The following is a 23,971-nucleotide window of genomic DNA, read 5'->3' on the forward strand; positions in this document are numbered from 1 at the left end:
ACGCTACGAAGGTAATATTGTACTAAATAAATTCTCTCTAATTTCCAATCTGGCCAAGGTGGCTGCAATCGAGGATTCGCCATGAGGTGAAGGGAAAGCTGCCGAAGAGGTAATTTTTGTCACCGAACTGTATACAGTGTGACTATTATCCGTCACTGGTTCCTCCGAAAGCCTTAGTATAGGTGTACACGTCTCACCTTCCTGCAGGATCCAGTGCACCACTATTTCTCCTGGTAAACCTTAATCTTCTATATCCAATATATTATCTAAATATCTAAATATTATCCAGTTGGATTCGTATCCCAATAAGCGAGTGTGCTATGCGAGTTCGACGGACCGAGTACGCATTGTGTATTTTTGAAATCTCTCAAACTGTGGTTATTGCGGGTTATCGGAAATTAAAGAATTGTTACATTTTTTTCGTTCTGTTCCTGTCCCATTAGTAGCTTCAGTTTTTTTTTTTTCCTTCTTAACTAAAACAGTTCACGGACGGTATCGCGGAGGGCAAGAAGGTGAGAACAGGCAGAGTTGAATCCGCTGGTTGGTGAGTGGCGAAACAATTGCGAACCGTTTGTGTGAAGACGATTCACTAAAACTCCCTAATATGTTATGTGAATGTGGTTTGAAAATTTTTTTCTGTACAGGGCCCATCAGCGGCGTTGCTACGTGAATCCGCTGCTTGATCCCCAAGGCCATGCTGAAGACCGGGAAGAGTTTCAAACCTACCTACGGCTGTGCTCCCTTATGCTTTGTCAGTGATGAATTGGTACGGTTTCTCCTGTGGATGCTCCCCGTCCCCAAGCAATGTTTGCCTTTCGGTAGAATGGCAAAAATGCAACGACAAAAAGTACTGTAAAAAAAAATGGCTATCACGTGGTATTTGTTTGTGTTTCGCGTGCATTCTTTTCAGGGCGGGAAACGATAACACATGGGCGCGTTTTCTTATTCAACTCCCGCAACTCCGGGTTCCTCAAAGCAGGAGGAAAACAGCCAGACTATGCCAGGTTAGCCGAAATGATGTCATAATTGCGCGGCCATATCGGGGTATTAAGTCAGAGTGCAGCACAATGTACTGAAAGTCGAGTGCAATAGGGGTGGACGGGTAGGTCAAAGGCCTTGAACAGGCTCGTGCAACTAAATGGCATTGATAAGACACATACCGTCCACCCCTAGTGCACTGGACTTTCAGTACATTGTGCTGCTTGGGTGGTAACAACTCTTATCTATTCTGCTCCTAAGCAGGGTGAGCTGGGGTTATGACGTCGCACGCACGCGCGTACGGCTTCGTCGTCTGTATGCACGACAGTCGGCCCTCTTCTGCTTGATGCTAACCGAGTTTTGAATGCTTTTCATTTGAAATTAGTTTATAAAAATGTTTCACAGTTCTTTGTGTGACCAACTAGAAGATTACTCTAGAGTACTGATCGAATCTTTGATTTAGGTATATCAGAGCTGGAGAGCAGTTTTAAAACATGCAAGGGCAGCTCGCGTCCGCATAAAAGGGAAGCGTTTCTTCCTTGCTGTTCTTTTTTGTTCAACTCGAATAGTACATATTTAGGTTTGTCAGCCTGTGGTTCTCATTCATAGAGTACGACGATTTTGGGAGGCCGAAAAAAATAGAGAGCTCGATTGCTTTGTAAGACTTTACGCTCAACGAGGTACATACGCCGGCATAAAAAGCCGATATCACATTTTCCTCTTCACTCCACGAGTCTTCAATGTCTGTCGAAGTCGTTTTAGCGAATGGAAGTCAATAGGTTCATTCTTTTCGACTTATTTCTTCGACTCATTTCTTTTCGTTCTTATATACAGGTGAGCTCTATGACGAAAAGAATGCGAGAGGGTTGCGCTCCTTGAACAAGTGCGGGATTTGCAGTTAGTGCAAGCGAAAAGATTGGAACTATCAATTTAGCAGGGCGTAGCAGTCAGCAGGGCGGACACCGTACAACGTGCTGGTTAGCTTATTATCGGGTCAGTTCAAGTTGGGTCATTGCAGCTCTTACCCAGGTAAGTCCGCTCGTGTCATTTTCCCGCGAGCGGCTCTGCACTTTATGCGGACTATATTCAATCGGGGGACGACCAAACATTCCTTTCCAATATAGTCCGCATTACTCCGCAATAGTCTGCGACTATTTTGCAACTCCGATTTTGACCGCTTTATTTCGAAGTACGGGCCTTCAACCGCAAATAATGCGTTTAATAATTTTGTCATCGAATTCGATCAGTCGTCAGCTAAGCTGGATGCACATTAACAAGCAAGCGCATGGCTGATATAAACATTCATTAAGTTATGCGGGATAAGCGAGTAATGTCATAATATTTGGAACCTCTGGCTGTAATTCTTGAAGAATGCAGGCTCGACCACAAGGTAAATGCAGCTTTTACTGACTGTTTGCTGCACAGCAAGTAACACACAAACGACACACGAAAGAAGGAAAAACAAGTTATAACACCTACGGCATTAATCGCACCCAAAATCCAAATTCTCAAGACTTTAGAGCAGAACCAAATTGCTGTCCCCATTTCTCTTCCCGAACGCCCATTACAATGGGTGGTTTGCAACTTCCTGCCTAAATGACATAAGTGAAGCTGCAATGTCACGTGGACTTACGCTTCACTTCCGAAGTTCTGCTGGAGTCGCATAGCGTCAGCGTGTTTTCAATGTAAAAAAATGCATGGGCGGGGGTTCAGCGGTTAAGTGCACCAATTCTACGGAAAATAACATAAAATCTACCTCGTACCCTGGGATTCTGCGCGTTTAGAAAAATGTCGTCAGCGCAAACGACAGTTGGACTAAGGGATATACCACTTGTCACCAAATGCAATCCTTTGTACTTACCATGTTGAATTGTGTGCAGCTGTGATATAAGCTCATAATGTTGAGATAATTCAATTGAAGTCACAACTTATTTGCAAACTAAAAGGTAACGACCATATGCGTATGATCCACAGAGTGCAGAAGATTGCTACGTAAAATACTGCCTGTACGTTTTGTTGTACCGTATCTGAAATGTGTATATAATATTTGTAATCTCAGAAGTGAAATCGAACGCGTTGTAACGGAACATTTCGCACAACAAACGATCGCGATTTGAAAGCGCGCACCAACGAATTAATACCTGCACGAAGTGTCACGAAATCTAAATTTTGTCATAGGAAATGTGCGTGCAAAGTATATGTCAAATTAACTTCCTTACCAAGAGGATAGAGAGGTAGCAAAGCGAGCTGGTGGTTACTGGTGTCAAAAAGGTGTTCTAATGGAGTGAAAAAGGTAGATCTCCAATTTCTACTCTTTTCACGTCACATTTACACCTCACAAAAGGAGAAAAGATGGCCATCTACCCCTTCGTTTGAGAGGAAGGCGTATAAAGGGCAACCTCCATCGAGCGAATATACAGTGAAAAAGCTGCCAACTTCGCTCAGCGTCGGACGCGAGGCGTCAAAAATGTGAGCGTCCGCAGCCGATTTGCCTGTGCCACATATTTTCGCCCAGCGTCCGCGATTCCGGAAGCGCCAACTGCAGATGAACAAATCAAAGCGCTCTTCCGCTACAAATCTACGTCCGCTAAGCTGGCTACGCTGTCTTGTTGTCTGCTCTCGTCGTCGTCGTCGTCGTCCTAGTTGTCGTCCTCCTTTTTCTTGCTATGGGATGCTGTCGTCTGCCGCTGTTTCATCTACTGCACCACTAGAACGCGAGGCATTCTCTGCCAAGAAACACCGCTCTCTTTAACAGTACTGAATATGCCCTTCGGTACATTTCTGGACACCGTTTTTAGACAGTTGTCGGATTTAGTTGCAAAATTTGCGACATGAAATGCATTTTTGTCGAGTAACTGAATCTACTAAGCTTTCATCTCGTACTATGGCAACAGTGACACCAGAGCATTACTTTCCGACGCCGTCTTTCGTCCCATGGAGCTGGTGACGGCGAACAAGTGGCGGCGGAACGCGCGTGGAAGTCTGCCGCGCGAACTTATTATTCGCTCCATGGAGGTTGGCCTTGAGGTGTACGAATCTCGCGGAGAAGCGGTAACGCGTTCATCTTACTCTTTCTTACACCTTCTTTCAATTTCAATTTCAATTTATTTCCTTGCGGTTGGGAGAGCAGCAAAAAGCCCATGAGGCTTGACACCGGCTCCTCCCCCAAAGTTCACTATTTACAGCAACAATACAGTAACGATCATAGCGTACAGAAAAAAAGAAAACAATATTGTAACAATAACCAAGTGAGAAAAATGGAAAGAAGAAATATAATGCCTATGATACAAACAAATCAACTAACAGTTCAAAATTGACTCAATTAACAGTTAAATACCCAACATAAAGCGACAGAGCATTCCTTTTGACATCAACAATGGGTCCGGCGACGTACCAACAAACTGATTAAAAATAAATGGTGACATATACGTCAATGACTGCTTGCCGTAGTTTGTTCGATGCAATGGGGCACACCAAATCCTAATACATAGATGTCAGCGTAGTTAACTGAGATAGTTCTAGAAATGACGTGTTATTTTCACGGACGATTTTTGAATAAGTTAAGGTAAGCTTATAGTTGTAGAATTTCGGTATCGGAATAATATTGTACTGTTCAAATAATTCCGTATGAGACAGTCGACTGACACCAGCAATAATCCTTATAGCCCTTTTTTGCATGACAAACAGCTCGTGAATATTTCCAGCCGTCGTTGTTCCTCACACTAAGAAACAATAATTGTACCGTGAATAAAACAAAGAATTGTAAAGCAGCAATTTAATGTTACCTGGAAGAACACAACTATGACTGCCTAAAACGCCATTTATAGCAGCAAGGTTTTTGGAGACATAAGATACATGGTTGTCCCATTGCAGATGTTCCGAAAATATTACCCCTAAACATTTAAAGCTAGGTACTACATCAAGTTTATGACCGTCATAATTGACAGAAACGTCTTCAGTTGTGATTTTCCCTTTAGGTCGAAACAGCAACACCTTAGTTTTTGCCGTATTGAGACTAAGGGAGTTACACTCGGACCATTCTTTGAATTGTTTAAGGGCGTTATTTGCTGCTGTTACAACTTCCGTAACAGATTTCCCAGAAAAAAGTAATGTTGTATCATCGGCATATATAATGAAATCTAAGTAAGTCGTACCAGCTGAATGTGGATAAACGTTGATTATATCGTTTACATATATGTTGAATAATAAGGGTCCTAAAATACTGCCTTGCGGGGCTCCCGATTTTATAGGCGCAAAATCTGATAGAAAATTATTTATAGAAACGGCCCGTTCACGTAGGTGTAAATATGACCTTATCAGATCTAACGGAACACCGCGGATGCCATAATACTCCAATTTTTGTAATAAAATGTTGTGATGAATACAATCAAATGCTTTGCGAAAATCTACGAACACCGCTAAGATTAGACGCTTTTCTTCAAAGTTTTTTTATTATTATTTCTTTTAGTTTTAACAAAGCTGTTTCGGTTGATCCATGTTTACGAAACCCAAATTGCTCATTAATGATAACTTTATGCATGTTAAAAAACTTTAATAGTCTATTGTAGACGACTTTTTCAAGGCCTTTCGAGAATATAGGGAGGACGGATATAGGACGGTAGTTGGACAATTCATTTTGATCTCCTCCCTTATGTATAATCGAGATTTTCGCCTTTTTGAGTTGCGCGGGAAAGATTCCCGTAACGAGGGACGTACATGTTATATAAAGACACGAGAACAGGGCTAATCAAGTCGATTACATACTTGACCGGTTTAATTTGAACACCGTTAATATCACAACATTTGGAATTACTTAACGTCAAGAATGTTGCGCACACTTCACTGACATCGGTTGGTTGAAAAAAGATGGAATCATCAACTGATTTAAAAAAAAAAAACAAGTGCACCGCATTTAGGTGTCTTGGTAGCTATGTTAACGAAGAAGTCATTGAATTGGTCCGATAAAGCTTTTCCAGCTTTTTTTTTTAATTAATCAATCAGCTTTTCCAGATAAGACGGTGCCGTGAACCACAATATTTGCAAGACTGTCAGTGTCGGTGTTTTTCTTGATTATGTTATTAAGGTTTCTCCATAATAGATTCATTCGATTCGATGATTCTTCAAATATTTTTGAAAAATACTGCGTCTTTGCTTTTCTTATTTCAGAAGTTACCTTATTTCGAAAGCGTTTATATATTTTTAATTTTTCTACATCACGGGACCTTAAGAAATCGCGGAATAACCTATTCCTTTCTTTTATAGACCGGTAAAGCGAAGGACTTATCCATGGCTTCTTAATATTTTTTGCTATAATTTTCTTACGATAAGGAAAATGTTTCTTATAGATTTCTAAAAACTTTTCAATAAACAGCTCATAACAAGAATCAACGTCGTTGCCAACGCATATCGCGTCCCAGTCTTCAGAAGTAATGTCTTCTCTGAAAGACTTTAGAGTATCGTCTGTTATGGTTTGTGTCATTATTGTTTTGCTTACATTTTTTCTCTTTACCTTCGTGGTGCATAACATATATACTGGCAAGTGGTCACTGACGTCTGCCGCAATCGTGCCAGCTACGTTAACATGAGTAGCCGCGTTTGTCAATATGGCATCAATTGTAGTAGAAGTAGCGGAGGTGATTCGTGTAGGGACAGTGATGGTATTTACTAAATTATATGACAGAAGCATTTGCTCAAATTTTTCATACGACGAAGATAGGGTATGCATATCAAGGTTCAGGTCACCACCAATAAATAACCTACATACATTGGTCTCCGCATAGCAGAAAACATCTTCCATAAAGGTTAAAAAAGCAGTTAAACTCCCATTTGGTGGCCGATATATGACGCAGAAAATGAGATCATTATTGACAAGGCATAAAGCTTCGAAATTATTAGTGATAACAGAGAACTCTGAAAGAATAGTGCATCGCCCGAGCGTTCGCGAAATTTGAATCGATATACCACCGCCGCGTCTGCAAGTTCTGTTTAGGTAAAAACAGGGTGTCGAACCGAAACGTTTTTCGTTCCGGTTTTCGTTCCGGTTACATCATAAACGATGCGGTACCGGTTCTGCTCCGGAGCAAAAAAATAACGGTTCATACCGGTTTTTAACCGGTTCCGCTTCTGCTGGGAATATTCATCCCCACAACAAAAAATCAAGGTTACAAAATGTAAACCCGTTTATTCCGCATACATGGTATTTAATATTAATAGACAGCTGTGAAATTGGTAGCTCCTGGTTCCTGTAGGTTACTGTCTGTTCAAATGGGCTTTCTCCTTTCTTGAAGCGCATGCTACAAACGGACTTGTTTGTCGTGATGTCATACGTAAAGTACTTTCTTGCTGGGTTGGAGCGATCGCGTCCCATCCGAATGTCTGTTGCTGCTTCCTAGCCAGCAAGCACCACCGCACGAGTACGACGCAAATCGAGGAACACCTTCACTCACAAACGCGCTTGACGGCTCAGTTTTATTTTCTTCGTGTCCTGTCCACAAAAGAGTTGGCACTTCGCACGGGCTTGCCCTCGCGTATACGTAAATGTATTCAACTTAGCTGCTCTCACACAAGGGACGCGTTGCGCGACATTACCGATAAGGAAGTCGTTATGCAGCCCTCTTGGGTCGCTGTTTAGTTGAGGAGAGTTTGGGGGAATCAAATTAAAACGAACACTTCGGCACATTGCTAGAGAGTCACATGTACAGTCTGTGTGCGTGCGCGAACGATAAACCATTACAGAGGGAGCCTAAGGGTCATAATATACCGACATACATTCCACCGTAACCGTAACCCTCGTAAAGTATCCATGACATAACTTCAGAGCACACGACGTCTGTTTCATTCGCCCATCCGTAGTTCAAACAGGCGAAGTTTTTTCTTGGACCGAAAACCGTTAAATATATTTTTCGGTTTCCCTCCTGAGCGAAAAAAACGTATACGGTTTCGATTCCGTTCGGGTTCGCACCAAAATAGCGTTTTTTTTTTCGGTTTTCGGTTCCGGTTTTCGGTTCGCTCCGACACCCTGGGTAAAAATGCTCATAATCTGGCAACTCCAACATCTGTGAATCTCACTGATCTCGATTGTAAAAGGCTGGATCGCGGATAGGGAGCGCGAGCGTGAAGAAACCGGCCGCCATCTTACGGTGCCCACAACAGCCGCCGCAGCGATCATGGCAACTTCTTGCATTTACGGTCGTACCAACCGTACTGGCAAGGTTACAGGGTCTAAACCTATACAGGTGAGTCACTCTTCATCAAGGAATAAATAGGCGTCCATTCTGTACATTTATTTGACCATTATGAAGTGTTTTTTTTTTGCCCAAAACGAGCACTGGATGCAGGTTGCTTGATCGCTCTTCCGACGTTCAATCGAGCACACTTGCACTTTACCCGGCGGCAAATACAGTTTGAGTGCATAATATGCTTGAAAGAACACGTTACACTACACAGGTAGTGTTGTCATCAATATATGTGCGAGCACTCGAGCGCTTTTTTGCATGCATTGCTAGCATGGTACACGGTGTTCTCTGCGGAAGCAAGTGCCACATTCATTTCTTTGAATTACCTTCGCGCACAAGTTCGGTATTACATCATAATAAGACCACGATTGTCACATTTTTTCATGTATTGGTATTGTTTTGTGACTTGGTTTGATTTGTGACAAAGAATCCTCGTAACGGTGGTGTGGCGCGGCCTGAATAACGCCTTTGTGACTGAGCTGTATCGTCAGCTTGTTACGGTAGTAATAATTTGTAGCGTGTCGTGCTATTTGTAGCAGTTTTAAGGCAAAAGTGGTCTCTCAATACAGGTTTCGTCATGAGGGCTGCCCAGTGAATAATCTGTGCAGTGTGATACAGCTGGGTGTACAGGTAAGTATCACGTTCCTCATCCACTGGTTTCTACTTTACAGGAAGGAACAACCTCAGTGCACGCACTGTGGTTAGCCTCTCTCAGTTTTGCATATTTTCTTACATGTTCACATCAGAAACACACCTTAAACTTTAGGCTCGTTCACCCAGCAATACAGTCGACACCCGTTTATCCGGACTTCATTTATCCGGATCCCGCGGTATCCGGACAAAAGGCACGGGAACGGATTTTCCTCCATGTATTTTGTTCTCGTTTATCCGGACTTCAGCTTCCGGACTCGGACAAGAATTCCAGGGAACGGAAGTGGAAAATTCTTGTAATCCAGCTTCAGTTATCCGGACTACGGTGAGTAAGAGGAGACGCTGACCCCGCTTCGTCACCCTTTTCGCTGTGTTGGGGTTATTCCCGTCACACGTCAGGGACCTACATTCCTCCGTAGGGGAGACAACTGTGCACGATGACCCACTTTTCTATTTGTGGGCGTTGGGTCACGTTGACCAGTCGAGTCATTTAGAAATATCTCAAGCAACTGTCCGGTTCTAGAGGGGAAAACTCCAACCCGAGGGCCTGCTGCTTACGGCCCGTTGGCCGATGAAGACATTCCCCTAGCTGAGCTGCGATCCATGATGCAGAGGCTCACTGCGACTGCCGTAGATGATGCTGCGGTTTCTGACTACATTGACGTTGATAAGGATGATGACGCGTGCGCAGCTATGACTGACGACTGTGCGATTGCTGCTGTTGCCTCCGATGACGTGCAGCAAGCCGGTGCCGATGACGCCAATGAGAAACAAGGCTACGACATTGACACTTTGCGTCCGCACTGAGATTCTTCGAGCAGCGCAACAGCGTGGCTGAACTCTATGCAATTAGCAAAAGTTTGCAGGAATCGAGTGCCTACACTACTATGTAGCAGCTGTCATTGACGAGATTTCTGTGTTTTAATTAAACCTTGCTCTGTAGGACGTTTCCATTCGTTCGTTTCATTTATCCGGATGCCCCGGTATCCGGACGATTTCGCCGGGAACGGCACCGTCCGGATAAACGGGGGTCGACTGTATAATAATTAGAGATTATAATTCTTTTTAGAAGAGTTCCCCATATTCTTTTTAGAATAGTTTTTAATTATTAGAAGATACAGGGATTGTAAACCGTGTTTTAAACTGATGTTTTAACATTTGTCCAATGCATTTATTAAACAACATATTCATTTTTAACTGGTTGCACCCAAACCAATGTTCTGATGTATTATTTCCTTTGTTGTCGATGCACCATAAAAGTTGGAATAATCTTCATCAATGCAGGTTACTTCACAGCTGCCTCGACATACTCAAGAAATGGGTGCAGAACCTGCGTAATGCCCGCAAACTTTGACTACCACAGCACCTCCAGAAAGTAAAGGGATATGTATCACATGGGATTTTTAAAGGCATTCACAGTATATAATAACTTGTATGAACTGTTGTAGATCTAAGCAGCTTCTACAGTACTCTCTCAGAAATTAAAACTTGTCAGGGAACTGTGATAATTGTTTCAGTTAATAGGCTGCACATATACGCTATAAGAAGACAATTATTTATTGAGAATGCACTTCTCTGGCTACTCATGTTGTTTACATCTACTGTTGATCACATTCATTTATCACATATTATATTCTTATATATTATTATTATATTATCACATATTCGATCACATTAAATTTAAAATTGAGCATATATGAGAAAATATCAGTGGGGAAGTTGCTATTCATTGCTCATTCCAACCTAAAATTGAGTGCTACAAATTTAGAGAGCATACCTGACCATTGTCATTCCTAAAATATATATTGCCATTGTAGCAAGGTCACAAAACAATAAATGTAGCCTTTTGCGACCTCCCTGCACGTTCATTGTATCCTGAAACGCATAAGTGCAAGAAATAAATCTTGAACTTGAATAAACTTGATGTTCTATAAACTTGACATAAAATGTTGAATAATATAATGAATGATATAAAATATTGAATAAACTTGAACTCGTATATTCTCTTTACTCATCATCAGTGATCTTCATTACAAAAGCATATCGTGTTAGACTTTTTTGTTTGCGTTTCACAGACTGGGTACACGAGGGCCAAAATGACAAAATCACAACTGTTTCAACCTCCAAATAGTCCTGTTGCAATTTGAAGACCATACGTGGAGCTGCATTGTTTGGAACATACTCCACATAACAAGCATGACAAAGTCAGCACTGGATAGCAGGGCCCCGTCCCCAAGCAGCTTTTCTCACGCTGCAGTTGTATTCAACAAAAGCATGTGAGTGCTGGAGAAGGACATTCAGTTTAGCACAACCGCGCCTGCAAATAATCAGAACAAATAAAGGAAGAAGCAAACAAACATAGAAGGGCTGTACTTCAAAAAGAGATAAGTCCTGTGTCTCAAGGAGGTGTTACCACTTTCTAAGTAACTTAATTGATTAAGCTTACATCACTACCTGATTAACTGTCCTAACGAGTGTGATCTAATTGCGTGAAGTAATTATTTGGGCTGCTTCGGTGTGTCCATATTTGCGAGGCAAAGCACCGCTGTCGTTTACTAAAAGACCCTTTCTAAGGCGATGCTTGATATAAATCATACTAAACGCATAAACGGCTAAAACAACGGCTGTGATTCTACAGAACGATCTCTTTCTGCCATGCGAGTATATCTTTTCACGGACCGTTCTTTATGGAACAATTTTTGTCCAGAACACAGTACGGGGTATTATATACATGGTTGTTGTTAACCTCAATTCGTCTCTTATTGAAATATTGGCTGGGAAACGTGCTGTAGTACGATCCCCAGCGCTGCACTGCAGTGACGGTCTAGTTTCGGAATGCAAAACATAACGTAATTACGAATCGAACGGCAAGACACCTGTGAAACACTGTTAGGATACATCAGTATACTGGTACCTTACAAAATTGTGTGATGACAAACAGCGATCAATGCTAGCAGCGCAATAAATACTCACAATCTCTGTTGCCTCCCATTGTTTTCTATGGGCACACACAGCACTTTAGGGCACCCCAACATGGCGGCCCGAAGGCACGCCTCTCCCCCACGAGCCCCTCTCCCATGCGCGATCCAGCCTTTATACATAGAGATCAGTGGTGAATCTTCGTTGTACCATGTTTCGGTCAGCATGACCGCATCAAATGAAAATTTCAGACTGTCAAACAGTACAGACAGAGCGTCCACTTTATTTGATGCAGACCGGCAATTTAAATGAAAAACACTCAAAGAATTCCGAAAGTGCAAACAACAGTTCGCAAAATCTTCAGGCAAGAGACCGCTCGTCTGCATGTGCAAAATTTAAAGAAGGCTGAAAGCTTAAAAGGTAATATACGTGAGAAACAAGATACAAGTTACTAAGAACGATAGGCTTCGAGGTCATCTAGGTGCTGTACAGATTGTGGCACGCCATTTTCACGTGACCTGATATACACCTTTCCGTTCCGTGTCCAAGCCTGGTGTAACGTTCCATCTTTTTTTAGAGCAATAGCTGCACCCAACAGGCGTTTCATGTAGGCACAATGATGCTCATTGACAAAGACTGGTTTGTCACAGGAGATACCGATATCTACACATTTGATACGCTTTGCCCGCACCTTTTCAATTACGGAGTTCCTTTTCTGTCTCGTCTTAGACTGAACAATGATGTTTTTAGAATCGGTGTTGGGAATAGGCACAGTGTGACATATCTCGATGTCGTCCATGGAAATGGTTTCACTGATTACGACCCCGATCTGGCAAACAAGTTCTGGAATGTTCTGAATTGCAGCAGGTGGAATGCCATTTATGTCGATGTTACGATTTCTGGAGTACTGCTCCAACTCTGCAATTCGCATCTCATTGCGTTTCGACTGAGCCTTGTTCTCTAGACACTGTTCGCGCAGTTTCCCATTTTCGTCTCTCAGCGCCTTGTTATCGTCCAAGACAGAATCCATTTTCCTTCGTAGCTCTTCGAAAGTTTCGTTCATGAAAGTCATGCTTTGTTTCACGTCCCGGAGTTCCCTGCGTACCTCCCGCTCAAATGTTTCTCTTACATTTTTATCTCTTTCTTTCCTCGACTTTCATCTCTTTCTTTCCTCGACTGATCCGTCACCGTGCACTTTCACCCGCGCATGCAGGACACATATAGTTCCCTATATTTTCAAAACGTTTAAACACTTTAAATCTGAAACATACATTTCCGTGATGATATCAAATAGGTGAACCTGTCTCTCGTTAGTCGTCTGTCGTCAGCAGCGCAAGCAAATTATTTGTGGACACGTTTGATTCTGCCGCACTCTTGTACCCTTACGCGACATTTCACGTCGGTTTGGAGTCTGGCGAACACAGGTTCGCGTTCGGTCGTTTGCAACGTTTTCAGTGTGGTTGAGACGTTAAAGATCGTATGCGTGAAGCTCAGAGTTATCAAGGAATTTATACTTTTCGGAAGGGTTCTTCGGACTGAATACATTCGGTAGTGAGTCCACCCACACAGTAAACGTTTTTACACTGAAAAAATGGCTAGGAAACAAGCGAGCTGGTGAAGATGGTGCATAATGTAAGAAACCCCGAGACTAGGGAACACGAAGGGACAGACATAACACTAAGTCTCAAGAAGTTTTTACACTTTTTGGGCGTAAATGGCTTTTCCCATGACGCACACCTTTTTGGTGTTGCCTCTACACTCGAGTGATGGTTGTTTGCTAAAACATACTTTAAAAGCGATAAAACCCCCGTGCCGGGAAACCGATCAAAGGACGACACAACACACAGCACACACTGACGAACAAGGATTTTTTATTGTCAATTGCTTTTTAAAAATCCAGAGCCCTCTTCCGCAAGGTTTCCTATCACACCCTCAACCTGCCTAGTGCCACGACTGGACTCCTCGACTCCTCGACTGGATCAGTTAGGAGCACGAAAGGCACACTCACGCGCCTGTTCCCCGCATTTTTTTTATCCGTAAAGCTTCACGATATAATAAAGCACCGCTCTTATTACTCTTGTGTAAAATTTTGGTCTCATGGAAATTAGCAACACACCCTTGACAACTTTTATAGGGACCGAAAAGTTAAAAATTAACCCCCATATTTTTGCCCACTATCGTGCACAACATCGTTGTTTATTAAGATACAGAAAGCATTACTCCTCAATTCGGCATATTTTTTACGTATAAATATTTTGAAGATTGCCGGAACATGGACGGTGCTGCCAGCGAACGGCGAAAAAGAGCAACTTGGGTTTCAGGTCCAGGGCTCCCAAGGATTGGTCAACCCCTACCACGTGAGAGTTAATTTTCTAGAGAACAAAGCTGACGCACATTATCTTACAGCTAAACGCCATTTTAAAAATGACGCTCACTTCCATAGCGTTTACGTTAATAAAGCATTCAGCTACTTCGCCGCTACGAGCTACGATCCGCCGCGCCATCTGCAAAGCCGTCTGTGTTATCACGTTTATTGTTTACGTCGTGGGTGGTCGTGTTGGTCGCGCGAAGAGAAGTGAATGACATGTTCGTGGTTGTTGTGTCAATTATTCGAGAGGCCTACATATGCCTGGTGTAGTTGTAGTTTTGGTGTTCGGGGATGCAAAAATCATGTTCGTCACCATCGGCGGCGGGCGTTTTCTACCACAAGATTCAACAGGAGAGTGCGCGAAAACGAACGTGTTTCGAAACACTCGGTTATTAGAGGTAGCAGTCATGTCGTGTGTGCTGAGCTCATTTTGCTGCCAATGACTACGAAGATGCCGTAGAAGGCGAATTGAGAAGACGCCCGCAGCACACTGATGCTCAGTACCCAGTGATTTGGGTTCACCGAGGTGACGAGTTCAACACAACGTCTTAGGTATATACAGGCGTCGCACATGTATAATTTATAATATAGCGACGACGTATTCCATTTAACTTATGTTATCCTACTTGTCCCGTACTGCACATTGTCAACATCAACAAATTTAATTTTAGGGGCCTTCCAGTGTTGAAGTGGCGCAAGACTGCTTCGTGTGTGTGTGTGATCCAGGCACTCAAGTTGACATGACAGAAATAGCTGAAACCAGCAAAGCCCACAGATGGAAGCACTACATTTGTTACGTGTTGCAGACTTTGTGACATTTTTTTGAGTCTTTGGACAGGTGCAGAACATTAGTATGATGTCAACAAGAGGAGAAGAAACCGATGAGAGCTACTAGCTTGTTTGGAGGGTACAAGAATACTTCCTGTTGAGATGTAGTTATGACTTTATGACTAAGGACCGCTAATTAATTTTCTAGAGATGCATCCTCTACACTTGAATGCCCAGTGAAACAGCAAACGTTCATTGTCTTTGAAGCCCCACTACTGGAGTTGTTCAATGTGTGTCAGAGCTGCAGTGAGCCATGCAAGGTTACCGCATCATATTGGTCCTAAATTTGCAGTTCCCCTATCTCGGACGCAACTGTCATTTCTCTTTATTGTTCTTGCGATCCTACCTTCTCAGAGATTAATGTGGTTCACCATACACTGCATGGGTGCTGCCTTTCTCTATACTCATGCTTTCGGTTTCTTGTTCTGTTGAATAAATCTTCACTTGAGTTTGCAGCCATCACGCTGTATTTGCCCCTCATCTATATTGATGTGCTGTAACGGTATAGCACATCAACATGCCAACAACCTACCAAACAACCTTGCCTAGTCCTACTTTTGGATGGAAACTACACAATGTGGTAACATCCACATATATATAATGTTTTAGTCGACGGAGATTTGCTGTTTTTGTACAACCTTCATTGTACATTTCTTTTGTCTCACATAGCATGCCTGAAGAAATGTTCTGATCTTCATCAAGATGACAGGTCATTGTTTGATCTGCAGCATTATTGTTCCTGTAATCTTTTCACCAACAGAGAATACAAAAGTGAACAAATGGTAAAATATAACTAGCTTGTTAAATTCAAAAGGGAAAGACGATACTGTTTATACTTCTCTCGTTTATTTTGTTGCAGGTTTTACAACTCTATCAAGTACGTCAAAACATCAGAGGGCAGGAAGTCCTACTCTGTTTCCTAAATCTCCGGACAATAAAAAAGAAAGATATAGTTTGAGTTGTGACAAAATGTTGCTTCTGCTCTTATATTATATTTCAATTAAATGTTACGATGCATTTGTAGTGTACACTGAAGCCAGTTTCAATTTGCAGGGTTGTCAAAAGTACTTTACAAAAGTACATCTCAATTACAGTAACAGAGAACTTATGCAATAAATTATTTAGCCATTTTGGAGTACTGTGCACACCAATGGTGCACGGTTAACTTTGAACCCAGATCAAGGGTTAATGATACTTGAAGTCAGCCCTCAAGTCCTTCTTTACAAATGTTACTTGGTGACGTGATAATGAATCAGTTACAAGTACTCCGTTTAGCAAAACAGAGTTAATTATGTGTTAAATCCCAATCTTGGTTCAATTATTAGTTGACATGTGGAAACGTGGTCACTAAGAAGTATACTAAAAGGTTATGAACACAGTGCAGCTGAATGACACTGATGAAAATTATCTTACTTACTCCTCACATTTACAATACGCCTTATGCATAAGTGCTGCCATCTCGTGGCGGCGGCTGGCGGCGGCGCCATATTTGAGTATTCGGGCGGTCGTGCTATGTGCCATTTCCTGGAACGGGACAAGCTGAAGAGTCGGGAAACTTGCGATTCGAGCTTTTTAGGATGGCAGGCAAGCAGGAAGAATGCACAGTCGAGCTCGCCAAGCTAACGTTATACTAATGTTTTTTTCGGACAACTTTGTTGTCTTCTACAACGAGCAAACAGCATCGCATAAGCACGCTCGGCGTACCTGCAACTCCGTGACTGAATCTCACGTCGACTTGCCCACTTTTAGGACTCGGTCGCTTTTGTACATATGAATACTCAAATACTTGCCCGAAGTTTACAGCAGCGTGGTCTGATGCGTTGTGTTACGCAGTTATGTAGCGGGTCCCTATATGCGCGTTTGTGCAGCATGGAGTGGCGATAAATGGTCTTACTACAGGACTCTTTGCTCAGTTGCTGGTCCTGTTCAGTAACTGAATAAAAAAGCATTTGAGCACCTGTGACTTGACATATTTTCTGTACCTTCAGTAAAATATCAGATGTACTTTCATACTCGCACATGTAGCTGTTTGGTACCAGAAACCCAACAAAACGTGAACGGATACATACTTTTTGAGATGGAAGTCATGTGGGGCTGACTCTTCACACAAAGAGGAAGAGAGCCCCCTTCCTTGGAGACACAGCAAACCGGACTTTCTGCGGTGATTTCTGCGGTCATGCAAACCAGACTTTCTGCGGTCATGCCGTTTTCTTTGTGATGCAAAGGCAACGGCACACCAGAAGGATCACATTGCCTTTGCTCTGAAATCTGATGTGTCGTACTTTGTTATCTGCAGTAGTAATGACTGGACACAGACTGTCCGCAACTCTACAAGGCTTCTGGACACGTTTAATTAGCAATTAGAGCTAATTGGGACCCCCCACATTAATCAGGACCCACCAGGGAGTCATCACACTAATTGGGGAGCATCTAGGACGTGTCCAGACCACCCTGTGCGTTGCGGACAATCTGTGTCCATAAAAAATAAAAAAATAGGTAGAGATAGAGTGGAGAGAAGGAGTTTAGTTGAAGATCAACGACGCCATCGTGAAGGAAGCCGCCCGGAAAGGCCGCTGACCATCGCCGGGCGACGGAGCACAGAGGCAGGTTGCAAAGCATCCCAGCTATGACCACAAGTTCCGGACATCCTGTGACGTCATCATGGCATGTCTGGGCAAGTTAGGACAGCTCTGGACATGCAAGGAGAAAAACACTCGTAATACAGAGGCTGGGAAAGCAAGAGTATGCAAACCATCAATAGCTAACAAGAAAAAACAATTAGTTACACAACAAATGAGCCCACCAGAACAGGAGCGCAGAACGATGCGACTGCTCCATCCGAGAGGCAGGCAGAGAACTGACTCGTAATGGTTTTTTTTCTCCTGTATAAAGCCTCGCAGCTGCATCCCCTAGCGATTACTTTCTCAACTAATCTCACAACAAAATTATTAAGAATCACGCCAACGCTACTCCCGTTCCCAAGGCAGAAGATGATAGAAAATGCCGGGGATGCCCGGACAACAGCAACCAGCACCCGACGTGCACGGGCACGAAAATCGCAAACAAAGCGGGAACAAAGTTGACGAAAGCATTAGTTACACAACAAATCACCTCACCACAGCAGGAGCGCAGACCGATGTTACTGCTCTCCGTGACAACCAGCCAGAAACTGAGCGAGCGCGGGGAGCGCACGTCAGCTTTCTGCGACAGCCGGAGAGAAACTGACTGGGGCGCCGCTCTGCGGCCCCGCTACGCATACGCGCTCCTAGCGCCCTCTGTGGCGACCACCTCCGAGAGGCTAACAGTGAAGAGCATTCCTGCGCCCCCTGCTGGCCGTTCTCATTGGTCGTGAGGCTAAGAGAGAAGAGCATTCCTGCGCCCCCTGCTGGCCGTTCTCATTGGTCGTGACGTCATCCTATTATCTCAGGGCTACCCTGTTTTTTTCCACTAATGCTCCTTTGGTCAATCTACAATGAAGCCACAGTATGACGTCATCATGCACCTGCGTGGCTCAAGGACGCGTACGCTCTAGACAGGGGACCTATTATTTATTGAATCACTATCCCATGATTATTTCCTTTATTCTTCTATAACGATTGAATAGGAAACTATTGCAGAAGAGCACCATGCATGAAAGCTGATCGTAGGAATTCCAAAGTCTTACTAAATGAGACTTGCAAAAGAACAAAATATCCTAACACGTAACTCCATCAACGACAAATAAGAGGACTAGGCACTCAACAAATCAGCACAGAGTACGGGTAACCAGGAGCGCAGAACTCAGGGCAGCACTATCGTCAAGACAACAATGTTCCTTGTCAAAAGAGAAAAAAATACTAAGCGTCAACAACGGAAAGCATGCATATCGGGGCATGTCAGGACACGTCAGGACAAATCGTACAACTGCTGGGCAACAGAGGAAAACAAACGCTTGAACAGAGTGAAAAAGGCACTGACCATCATTTTTCCCGTTCACAGCATTCCCTCATTGTAAATCCGCTCGTCACAAAATCCACCTGCATCATCGAACACCATTCACCAGTGACGAACCACACATCCGCACCCCATCAGAGGCAGACAGAACCCCACCGAAGCTACGTCCTTCCACTGACGGCCAACGCCAGGAGCAGAATTTGCGTGTCGAGACCCGTCAGTGTCCAAGAGAGAAGTGAATCCTTGCGCCCCCTGCAGGCCGTTCTCATTGGTCGTGACGTCATCCTATTGTTTCAGGGCTACACAGTTTTTTTCCACTAATGCTCCTCTAGACAAGGTCAACCTGAAACAATAGCCTCTCGGTATGACGTCATCATGCAGGTGCGTGGCTCAAGGACGCGTACGCTCTAGACAGGGCACCTGTTATTTATTGAATCACTATCCCTAGATTATTTCCTTTATTCTACTATAATGATTGCATAGGGAACTATTGCAGAAAAACACCATAGACAAGAGGAGATTGTAGCATTTCATTCCCAAAGTCTTACTGTACAGGAAAAAAATGGTTCAGCAAGACATAAACCTGCCCCCCTCGCGGTTACTCTCTGAACTAAATGAATCGCAAAATTATTAAGAATAGCTCTACTCCCATTCAAGGCAGCACTATCGTCAAGAATATGCCTTGTACAAAAAGAAAAAAACTACATGTAGAAGGAAAGCATGTCAGAACAAGCCCAGGCATGTCAGCACATGTTTGTCAGACAAGGGGGGAAAAAGCGAAAAGAAACAAAGAAGGAAACCAGCATCAAACTATTTCTAAGCACACGCACTCCTCTTATTCAAAAACAGTGCTCATCATAAATCTGCCCAGGACAATACACACTATTTTTCTATTGCCACACTTTTTTCCAGTAACGGTCAATGCATTGCTACAGACTGCGTGACGTCATCACATCCTGTCTGAAGAAGAAGACACCGGCAAAGACTCCTATTATTTATTGAATCGCAAGATTATTTCCTTTGTCCTACTCTTAATGACATTGATTCTCTCATTAAAATTCAACAAAAAAGCACCCCGCATATTAACGATTTTCACCCCAAAGGCTCATCATGGTCATTAGAATTACAGTAAACTGCCACTGCTCTTTTAAAATAATAAGTGAGACCACTCAACATCACCTCCAGGCTTATGTAATACATGACCCTTTCTATGCTCATACATTCGTTGTCTGAGGCTACACCTGCGAGCAAAAAAGGTGCGAAAGCCGGGGGCAAAGTTCCATTCGCGCATTGCGAGCAAAAAGGCGCGAAAGCACAAGACAGAACGCCTTTACGGGAACACGATAGCATTCCTATACTATATTAATGATTATTGCATTGTAGTTTAGAAAAACTACAACTAAACTATAATTTTAGGAGCCCATTAAAATTCTACTTTCTATGGAAACTATAATTGCCCAATTACTTGGATCGCTATTAATGAAGCGCTCCAATTTTTTCTCTCTTCCCATTTCAGCCTTGTCATGCAGGGAAGCAGACTCACATCCAAAATAATTAATTTACACTGAGGGTGCCGTGCTTCAGGAATTCCTATCCTGTGCTCAGATGCAAGCATTTCTTCACGGATACCTTTAACAGCTGACTTCCTCAACATATCGAACACCCAACAAAATCAAACAAACAATCAGAGAAACCCTCTTCTCAGCTGTACCATGCGACTGTCTTCTTCGTAAAATCGGTGATCTGAGGAAGAGAGCAGCGAAAAATTGCGCGCACTTGTGCTTGACTTAAAAAACCTGAAGCATATGCCAATAAACCAAGAAAAAGACACTCATGTCTGGTATGTGATAGTGCCACATACACAGACGCATTGCCCTTGCGTAAAGAAAGCACAGGACAGGGATACACAAATTTCCTTAGGTGAGCAGGGAAAAGGCTTAAGACCTCAGGTCACCACACATCACCACGCGGCTAGCACAACATGACACCAACAAGATACTAGCAGCAGGAAGAACTGCAACACTGCTAAACAAGACCAGACATGCCATGATGACGTCACAAATCAGGGGAAAAAGCACACGCACGCACGCACAGAGGACAACGCATTAAACACACGGAGCGCTCAGGAATAATCGTAGCGTTACCGCACATCGCTACGAAGCTCAACGTCTAACACAAGACGACAGCAACAACATATTAGCGAAGGGTAAAAATTGCAACACTACTGAACAAGTCCAGACATGCGACACCGCATACAAAACACTGCTCATCGGGGAAAAGGCCTAAGCCTGCGACGGATCATCATAGAGCATACACAACTTCATTTTTCTATTTTGCGTAAACTAAACGCGGTCTGCTTGGAAAACGACATACAAATTTTTTTAGGGAGCAGAGAAATATAGAAATTTCTACTCCGTGCTCAGATACCAGCATTTCTGCTCAAAAACCTGCAAAATTAAGCACTGCTTACTTCGTCAAGATATCGAACACCCAACAAAATCAAACAAACAACCCCACTTCCACTGATAGAACACTATTCAGCTTTTATGCAGGAGGCTTTCTTCTACATAAAAGTAGAGAAAATAAGAAAAGAGCAGCGAAAAATTACACGCACTTTTGCTCGCATAGCTATAAGAGAGAAAAATAAATAAATAAATAAAATAACGACGCACACGCTAATAAACTGTGACAAAGACACCCATTTCTGCTATCAGATAATTATTGCATAATGCTAAATACTCATTTGCATTGTCTCGCTCCCATCAACACACCTTGGGCTGACCTTACACACCCGAAGCCTCTTCTGAATACATTCTGCTGGCGCTGGAATAAAAAGATTTATCGCCAGGGTACAACAATGTCAGCTCTGCTTCCGTTTAAGTGATAAAACAGTGCGCCTGCCCGGGGAAACGGTAACGGATCGCTCCCGTCGCGCGTCCAAATCACGGGGCCCGCATTGCGCTCGCATGGGGAATCGTGCGCGTCGCGTCGCGAGAACGGGCCCGCGTGCGGCTCGCGTGGGGCGCGGTTCGGGCACACTGTTTTATCACATAAACGGAAGCAGAGCTGACATTGTAGTACCCTGGCGATAAATATTTTTATTCCAGCGCCAGCAGAATGTATTCAGAAGAGGCTTATTAAGAATAATTATCTGATAGCAGAAATGGGTGTCTTTGTCACAGTTTATTAGCGTGTGCGTCGTTATTTTATTTATTTATTTATTTTTCTCTCTTATACCTATGCGAGCAAAAGTGCGTGTAATTTTTCGCTGCTCTTTTCTTATTTTCTCTACTTTTATGTAGAAAAAAGCCTCCTGCGTAAAAGCTGAATAGTGTTCTATCAGTGGAAGTGGGGTTGTTTGTTTGATTTTGTTGGGTGTTCGATATCTTGACGAAGTAAGCAGTGCTTAATTTTGCAGGTTTTTGAGCAGAAATGCTGGTATCTGAGCACGGAGTAGAAATTTCTATATTTCTCTGCTCCCTAAGAAAATTTGTACGTCGTTTTCCAAGCAGACCGCGTTTAGTTTACGCAAAATAGAAAAATGAAGTTGTGTATGCTCTATGATGATCCGCGGCAGGCTTAGGCCTTTTCCCCGATGAGCAGTGTTTTGTATGGGATGTCGCATGTCTGGACTTGTTCAGTAGTGTTGCAATTTTTACCCTTCCCTAATATATTGTTGCTGTCGTCTTGTGTTAGACGTTGTGCTTCGTAGCAATGTGCGGTAACGCTACGATTATTGCTGAGCGCTCCGTGTGTTTAATGCGTTGTCCTCTGCGTGTGCTTTTTTCCTGATTTGTGACGTTATCATGGCATGTCTGGTCTTGTTTAGCAGTGTTGCAGTTCTTCCCGCTGCTAGTATCTTGTTGGTGTCATGTTGTGCTAGCCGCGTGGTGATGTGTGGTTACCTGAGGTCTTAAGCCTTTTCCCTGCTCACCTAAGGAAATTTGTGTATCCCTGTCCTGTACTTTCTTTACGCAAGGGCAATGCGTCTGTGTATGTGGCACTATCACATACCAGACATGAGTGTCTTTTTCTTAGTTTATTAGCATATGCTTCAGGTTTTTTAAGTCAAGCAGAAGTGCGCGCAATTTTTCGCTTCTCTCTTCCTCAAATCACCGATTTTACGCAGAAGAAAGTCGCATGGTGCAGCTGAAAAGAGGGTTTCTCTGATTGTTTGTTAGATGTTGTTAGGAGCTCGGTATGTTGAGGAAGTCAGCTGTTCAAGGTATCCGTGAAGAAATGCTTGCATCTGAGCGCAGGATAGGAATTCCTGAAGCACGGCACCCTCAGTGTAAATTAATTATTTTGGATGTGAGTCTGCTTCACTGCATGACAAGGCTGAAATGGGAAGAGAGAAAAAATTGGAGCGCTTCATTAAAGGGACTATGAAACGATTTTTTTCTTCGTTTCGTTCGAAAGAAGACATTTTTCTGAGTCTAGAACCGAAATTTTACTTTCGTTGCGCGAGCGGACTTCTCGGGAGCGAATTTAAACGGAGCGGCGAAGGGAGGACAGCTGGCGCCGCGCCGTGGGGAGCTGCCCAGCGGAGACACAACGGGTAACTTGACGCGACCACGGCCGGCTCAGCAACACGTCATCGTGACGTGTTGCCGAGCTGGCCGAGCCGAGGAATCCCGCCAGGAGCATGCGCCGTAGGATCCCGCGTATGCGTTCATCGGGAGTGGAGATCTCCATGACAACAGCTTTTGCGCGATCAGCAGATTTCGGCAGTGGCGGCAGCCACAGCGCGAGCTCGCGGCATTACTTGCCATTGTGCAACACCGGTGACGTAACGGGGAACCGAAGTGCGGTCCGTACAGTTACACCATCGGCAGGGAAATATGCGCGAGAGAGGAGGAACGCGGAAGAGACATTTCCAGCGCGCGCTCCTCGCAGAGTGGAGCGATTTCGTTCGGAAAAATTTGTGGCATATTAGTTTCTCTGCGGGAAGAACAGTTTGCATCGAAAAAAAGTATGGGGGTTCGGGAAATTTCATAGTCCCTTTAATAGCGATCCAAGTAATAGGGCAATTATAGTTTCCATAGAAAGTAGAATTTTA

The sequence above is a fragment of the Ornithodoros turicata genome, chromosome 9, assembly GCF_037126465.1.
Source record: "Ornithodoros turicata isolate Travis chromosome 9, ASM3712646v1, whole genome shotgun sequence".
NCBI lineage: Eukaryota > Metazoa > Arthropoda > Arachnida > Ixodida > Argasidae > Ornithodoros > Ornithodoros turicata.